The sequence below is a fragment of the Clupea harengus genome, chromosome 16 (genome assembly GCF_900700415.2).
Source record: "Clupea harengus chromosome 16, Ch_v2.0.2, whole genome shotgun sequence".
NCBI lineage: Eukaryota > Metazoa > Chordata > Actinopteri > Clupeiformes > Clupeidae > Clupea > Clupea harengus.
This window is the reverse complement of record NC_045167.1, coordinates 3,993,487-4,001,402: the sequence shown is the minus strand read 5'-3', so window position 1 is coordinate 4,001,402 and position 7,916 is coordinate 3,993,487. Positions and strand designations below refer to the sequence as shown.

Below are 7,916 nucleotides of genomic sequence, written 5' to 3'. Positions count from 1 at the left end.
AATGAGAGAGGGTAAGAGGGAAGAGAGAGAGGAGAGAGAGAGAGAGAATGAGAGAGGGTAGAGGGAGAAGAGAGAGGGAGAGAGAGAGAGAGAATGAAGAGAGTGGGGCTTTTTGTGCAAATGAAAGAGGCTGTACAATGTGTCTGAATGGCAACGTCCCTGAGGACGGCTGGCGCTGGATCAAGCGGTCCCAGGGAATCGGGTCAGAGACCCCGACCTGCCTGAGGATTAAGCTCCGCTCCGCTTCCAGAAACACACATTTCCCGGCGCCAAGTCCGGTCCCAAAAGAACCCCACTGTCAGTTAGACAGACCTGTGGCGGGGGCCAGTAAGGCACTTTTATCCTCATCAGTCAGAAATATCACTAAATGTTCATGTCGAATTAATGTTAATCAGTCAGAAATATCACTTAATGTTCATGTCTATTAATGTTAATCAGTCAGAAATATCACTAAATGTTCATGTCTATTAATGTTAATCAGTCAGAAATATCACTAAATGTTCATGTCTGTTAATGTTAATCCTCCCAGCAGTCACAGCATTTGGTGCAAATGCTCATCCAACTCTAAAGTAAGATACTTCCGCATAAAATAAAAACTACAAAAATACATTTTGAAGCTACCTAGTGTGGTTATCATATTTATGTTGGGTCATATCTGGAAACAGGGCTATACTGTATTTCAGTTTTCATTTGCGCATGCCTGTACCTTTAACATATGATATTCACAGACAAAATACAGGAATGTTCAGAAAAATATGTTTTAGTCAGAAAGGAGTAACCCCCCCCCCCCCACAAGAATGAAAGAAATCAGACAACTCTCTACAATGGTGAACTTTGGACCATGACCCTAACTAATTTGAAACCCCCTTTATCTTAATTGTATGATTTATGACATACTATACTAATAAAGTTAGGTTTTAAATCATTTTCTCCGTCAAAAATTGTAAATACCGCCATACAGATAAATACGTGCCTAATCAATTATGTTCAGATCTTCGAGATAGGTATATAGAAATATCAAAGATTATGCAGCAAAAGACTTGAGACACTTGTGCAGCAAAAATATATACATTTTAATAGTTTGACATTTGAGCCAAACAGCATAACGCTTTTGCGCATCTAATAACTCGTCCATTTAATTTCTTTTGCTGAAACGGGCGGGAGAAACCCACCGTGTTTTCCTCGCTACCAAGAATGTCGGTCTGTCGAGGGATTGGTGGGGGTTGGTTGTTTAAACCAATAGGCAGAGAGGATCGTTAATGTCATTTCAGCGCCCGTGAACGCCGAGCTCTTTAACCAGAGGGCCAAACGCAGACTGTTTATTCTGCCGCAACTGGCTTTACTGTGGGACTCCTGCTCTGCCCCGATCCGAACACTATGCTCTAAGACCCAGCTATTTAATCTACTTTGTCGGATTCCGAAAAGTGCGCTTTTTAAAATCCAGTTCAAATATTTGGTTGCACGATTGACACCCGAAGTAATGCAAATGTCACCAATCGTGATTATTTCTCACAGTTAAAGGAATATCTATATCAAGGACCCTTTGGGAAAACGCTTCTCATCTTTTAAGGTAAGAATATTGTGTACTCGTGTGTCTGTTCAGCGAAGGTTGCAATGTGTTCACATATAGGGTTGGTAGGTGTAAGAAACAATGGTATTGTTTTGTGGCGTTTCTGTTAACGATGTCCTGTTGTGGTTTGTGTTTTGATAATCCTGAATAGAAGCTGCATAGAAACTCCCGTCTTTAAACACATTCTCTCTGACACTAAAATAAACTATAGTGTTGCCTATCATACATAGTTCAAAGTTTTTCACACTAGGTGATCTTCTCAAAACCAGACTTTCATAGGGGGAAAGTCCTATACACGGCGAATGAGAAAGAGGTGCAACTTGGCACACACAACTGAAGGAAAGCGAGAGAGAAAAAAATGTGTTAGTGTTAATTTATGCAAATTAATGTATGACGGTCTTAATTAAGCTTGCCTTCGGCTTGAATATCTTCACAAACAGGAGAAACGTTTTGTCGAACACTTTCTGTACTTGGCGATGCCAGAGTCCGTGTTTGTCAGACAGCAAATAAGCAATATATAGCCGACATTGGCAGTCACAGATGGCCGTTTCAGTGAGATTTTAGACCCAACAGCGATGCGTTTAAAAAACCCCATGCTTTGACTTAGTTTTGCATTTGGCTTAACGCGGTGTGGAGCCCCCCGAGTCTCCAGATGTGTAGACTCAGCTGTCGCTTGTCACTCAGGTGGCGGCTGACATTACAGCCACTCACTCTCACTCGCTCCGCTAACACACGGCTCCTGCCTGGCGTCTCCTGTTGAAAGGCGGATGGCTTTTTATGGACTTCCAGGCACCCCCTCGTCTTTTGTCACTGCGCTTTTCAGTCCTGACGAGTTTTAATGTTGTTATTACACCAGTGTCACTTTTTAACAAGTCCAAAAAGCAGTCATTCTGACTGCCATCTAAAGTGAAAGGGCTTTGGTGTGTCAACTGATTTCGTTTATCCCGTTTGCTAACAGAGCGGCCCGTTCAGACTCGTGATCAGACTCGTGGTGTCACCTAGTGGTTGGAAAGCTATGTGGTAATTTCAGCACTGCGAATGACGGATACCTTGACCATATGGGCTCCGCTCTGATTTGCACTGTCAGCAATCGAGATGTGAGCGAGCGTTACTATATGTCTTAATTAGACCATGCAGATGAATCTGATTGTCCTTAAGAAATGCGTAAAGACAAATTCCGCTGTTTCCATGTCATCATGTGAGACTGACTTTTACCAATACCCCCCTTGGAGGTAGTCAATGACAAACCAGAGTAAACAAACCCGGTGGGGTGCCAGGTGACCAAGTGTGTCTGCGTAATGAAACAACCGGCGGGTTGCCAGGTTGGGCTCATACGAATCTAAGTTGCACGTAAAGACCGGGTTAATAAATGAGCCATTAAGACCACACGTTCGGCTCTACGTTAGGCGATTGGAATGCGACGCATGACTCGTTCACTCTGCAGTGGCCCACATGAGTGCAAGACCAACGCGAAGACGACGTGCTGGTTTTTTTGGGAAACCTTTCAGTAATGGTGTTGTGCAATTTGGTTGCTTTGGTTCTCCATACTTGGACATAACTTTGATACATACGTCACGCTGACTAGAAAATGTAAAGGTTCTGTCCCTTGGATTGTTTAAAGACTTTTGGCATGGACTCGTCAACAAATCACGCTGTGCGCTCAGTCTTAAAATCACATAAATTAATTGGCAACCCATTTATTTTCCTTCTGCGAGGCTGTGTAAGCACTGTGTTAATTTTCACTCACCATATTTCCACCCCGTAGGTTTTCCTCTTGACTAGATAATTAGTTCAAGAGAGGGGCTGTCTTTCAAAAGACGCTTGTGATTCACTGTTGCTGTTGGAAGCATGAGGGTTCGAGAGGCTATGAAATGTATGCGTCGGATATGACGCCCAGACGAATAATTTACCTTGTGCATGTGTGCCGAGTCCGCATCCATCACTGAGCTAGGCAGGATGTGGGCTTTAACGCCTGTCCTTGTGTACCTACGTGTGTGTGTGTGTGTGTGTGTGTGTGTGTGTGTGTGTGTGCGTGCGCGCGTTTACATTCCACAGTTGATTTAGTGCCGCGGGGCAGCGAGCGTACCCCTAGCCATGTTTGTGCTGGGGGACCTGATGGCGTGTAGCCCTGTGTAAATCAGGCCGGCCTCAAACACTTTGGCAGCCTTTTATCCGCGCTGCCTCCGGAGCGTGCCAAACAAGGAGAGGGGCGCAGGGCGGAGCGCGAGAGGCGAAGCGCAGGCGGCGGAAAGGACGTCGATACACACACACACACACACACACACACACACACACACACACACGATCTCTTATTATGATTATGATTATTATTATTATATTAGTAATAGTGAGGCTATTTGATTCAGTTTAGAGACTTACTGAACACACACACACTCATTTAGTTGGCCCAGTTCCCGGTGACTCTGCCTATACTCTCTGTCTATACATAGACATTTCAGCAGAGCTGTGAGTGTTGTGCCTGTGTGTTTTGGTGTGTGTGTGTGTGTGTGTGTGTGTGTGTAATTGCTCCTTTACAGAATGCAGGCAGAGCAAGCACAGCCAGGGCCAGGGAGCGTGTGTGTGTGTGTGTGTGTGTGTGTGTGTGTGTGTGTGTGGTTTACTGGAGTGGCTCTGCTGGTCTGTCAGTGGTCACCAGCCCTAACACCAAAAGGCTTGTTTGGCTCTCAAAGGCACCCATTATGGTAAGTCTGTGGACAGAGAGAGGAGAGAGAGAGAGAGGAGAGAGAGAGAGAGAGAGAGGGAGAGAGAGAGAGGAGGCGAATTGCTTGCTTAAAGAGCAGCACGGAAAGTAACCCAGTCTGCATGCCCTGCACGCGATTTTACCGTGTGCTGTCGGAATAACAGGGTATGCAAACCGAATCGTTCTGCACAGCATAGCTGTTAGAGATCAAATATATAAATAAACACCATGTAGCAAGCAGGCACATGTTAATATGGTGCCGCGTTAATTGCGCTATCTGACGAAGATTAAAGGTAGTCAATGATTTAACGCTCGCAGACAGACGGTGGATGCAAGCGAGCGAGCCAGCCCGGTTATTAGCACTTGAAAGACGGAGAGAGGGAAGGTAAACACCCCTGACAGACGTGCAGTTGTCTGCGGCCACGCAAGGTGTTCTGATAAGCACATCATAACGGTCAACGGGACTAACACGGACCACCCGGCACAGCAGACGCTCAATGGGGATGCACTGGCTTTCTATATATAAATTATCACCTGGTGTGTTTGGAGAATGAAAGTGTGTGTGTGTGTGTGTGTGTGTGTGTGTGTGTGTGTGTGTGTGTGTGTGTGCGCGTGCAGTTTGGGCGCTTCTCACTGATATGAGGGGTGTGGGTTTGATAATGTGGGTGTGTGTTTATGGGAGAGCAAGCAAGCGGTTTGCACCCTTTGATGCTGGCATGTAGGGTGTTGGTTAGGGGTGTGGGTCTATTACAGTTTTATGTGCGCATCAGTGTTTATCTCTGTGTGTGCATGTGTGTGCGTCTGTGCATGTGTGAGTGAGTGTGTGTCTCTCTCTCTCTCTTCTCCGCCCCATGTGTGTGTGTCCGTCCGTGCATGTGTGAGTGAGTGTGTGTCTCTCTCTCTTCTCCGCCCCATGTGTGAGTGTGTGTGTGTGTGTCTCTCTCTTCTCCGCCCCATGTTAATTGCCCTCATGTGGAAGTCATGGCGTACTCAGGCCTAAGAAAAGCAAGTCTCATCCAACCTCAGAACCATGCAAGGGTGCGGCAAGGGTGTTTATCCCTCCGTATCTCTTCTTTCTTTCTCCTACTCTACCTTGCTCTCCCCATCCTCTCTCTCTCTCTCTCTCTCTCTCTCTCTCTCACACACACACACACACACACCCTGTCTCCATAAACTTAATTACAATAACAAGCTCCCTCTTGGGAGAAGCATGATGCTCTATCCACTGGTGATCTGCCATCTGAACAGACTCTTGGAATGGAGAGGAGAGGAGAGGAGAGGAGAGGACAAGAGAGGAGAGGAGAGAACAGGATAGGAGAGGAGAGGAGAGGAGAGAACAGGAGTTGAGAGGGGAGGTCTGTCCATAAGGAAAATGGGAGGAGAGAACAGGAGATGAGAGAACGGGAGAGGATATGAGAGGAGAGAACAGGAGAGGATATGAGAGGAGAAGTCTGTCCCTAGAGGAAAGGGGAGGAGAGGAGAGAACAGGAGAGGATATGAGAGGAGAAGTCTGTCCCTAGAGGAAAGGGGAGGAGAGGAGAGAACAGGAGAGGAGAGGAGAGAACAGGAGAGGAGAGAAGAGGAGAGGTCTGTCCCTAGAGGAAAGGGGAGCTATCTTATCTGATCTCTTCCTGTCTGGGACTCTGCCTGGTTCCCTCCCTCTCCTTCTAGCTGGGAGGTAAAGTGTCCATGCAGGGCCTCTGCTGCATAAAACATGGGGCTTATCTGTCATTCCACACTAGACCTATCCACAGTGCTGCAAGATCTATTTAGTTATGTACAATGAAGATAATGATCAAATCTTTTTTATTTATATCAAAACATAATTTTTTTTTTAAATGCAAAAGAGTGTTGACTTTTTGTAGATAGTTGTATATCATCCACAAAACAAAATGTACTATTACAAAATGAAAAAACATTAGGTTAAGATTAAATCCTTTTTTTTCCGTCAGGATGGACAGTTGATTTTTCAAATGCTGTAGTGGTTAACGTTGTGGTAATATATCTGGAACTAATCACACTGTAAGTTTTCGCGCCTTCCTCAAACCCACCAAGACCTGCCTACGTGTCTAAGACAAGTCCAACCCGCAGTAATTAGGTGATGCACATAGCGGTTAACAAATGTGTGTTTGCATGTCTTCAGTGAGACTGATTTGCATAATATTGGTATATTTGCCAAACAACCTGCATCCTGTACACAGTCTTTGGTTAAGCACATATTGCTGGTTTGCCGGCATCAGCATTTGGTTCCCAGTAATCTCATATTTCAGTTAGGTGGTCTGTTTACAAGCTTGGGCCTTTCGAGAGAATTTGGTGAAAACAATCATCCCGCCATCTGCTTGCTTTCTTCTGTTGAGACGCGGCTGTGGCCGTGCCAAGCGATGCTTTAATTGGTGCTTATAATAATGAGGTTGTAAATAGACATTGATGGCGTTTACATAATTGACAGACTCCACTCCTCCACAAAAAAAAGAGAGAAAAAAAAAAGAAAAGAAAACAGTCAGTATGCTTCACTTTCAAGAGAAATTACATCAGCGAAGGCTTCATAATAAAAAATCATTGGACTGTGAAATGTAACATGTCTGAGCTTGTTCAGTTTGAGTGTGTGTGTGTTAATGTGTGAATAATGTGTGTGTGTATGTTTTGGTTGTGTCTTTTCATTGTGCATGTGTGTATGTGTGACTGTGCATGCATAGTGTCTGTTATGTCCAGTGTGTGAATATTTGAGTGTGTGTGTGTGGGGGGGGGGTGTGTGTGGGTGTGGGTGTGTGTGTGTGAGTGTGTGTGTGAGTGTGTGTGTGTGTGTGTGTGTGTGTGTGTGTGAGTGTGTGTGTGTGTGTGTGTGTGTCTGTCTGTGTGTGAGTGTGTGTGTCTGTGTGTGTGTGAGTGTGTGTGTGTGAGTGTGTGTGTGTGTGTGTGTGTGAGTGTGTGTGTCTGTGTGTGTGAGTGTGTGTGTGTGTGTGTGAGTGTGTGTGTGTGTGTGTGTGTGTGTGTGTGTGAGTGTGTGTGTGTGTGTGTGTGTGTGTGTGAGTGTGTGTGTGTGTGAGTGTGTGTGTGTGTGTGTGTGTGTGTGTGAGTGTGTGTGTCTGTGTGTGTGTGTGTGAGTGTGTGTGTGTGTGTGTGTGTGTGTGTGTGTGAGTGTGTGTGCTGCATACTTGCTGTGGCATCCCCCTCAGGCCCTGACTTCTGGTATGGGACTGAAAGCTTACCTTTCAATAATACGCTTGTTACACACACACACACACACACACACACACTCACACACACACATACAGAGAGCCCAGGGGTGATCAGTACAGGTTGCAGATCCATGTTCCCTTCCTGGACAAAAACCCTTCGGATCTGATTTGATCTGATTTGATTAGAGTCCGGCGTGATATTATTTCCCTCTTTCATTCCCTGGGAGTGTCGAACAACACTGGAGGTCTGGAGGTCAGAAGATTAGATAAATGATATGCAGTACGTTGAAAGGCCAGCATATATCCCAACTGGTTTCTAGTTTATAAGTTTGTTCAGTGATCTGAGACTGGCACATGTCAACATAAAGTTGTGCAGGTTGCATAAGAAATGGAGTGGCGGTTGTAGAAACATGCACCTGGAAACAAGTAAATATTTCCTGAACCGTGTTTGTTTTGCTCACATGAC

At 45.3% G+C, this 7,916-nt stretch overlaps 1 protein-coding gene across 1 annotated transcript in view; it reads left to right on the top strand.

The window, feature by feature from the left end:
* Nucleotides 1–1,279: 1,279 nt before the first annotated feature.
* Nucleotides 1,280–7,916, top strand: part of prickle1b (prickle homolog 1b) — a 40,188-nt gene continuing 33,551 nt past the window's right edge. Inside the window, exon 1 of the mRNA XM_031583238.1 lies at nucleotides 1,280–1,570. The gene's annotated coding sequence lies outside the window, so the exon portion shown is untranslated. The remainder of the gene's footprint in view (nucleotides 1,571–7,916) is intronic.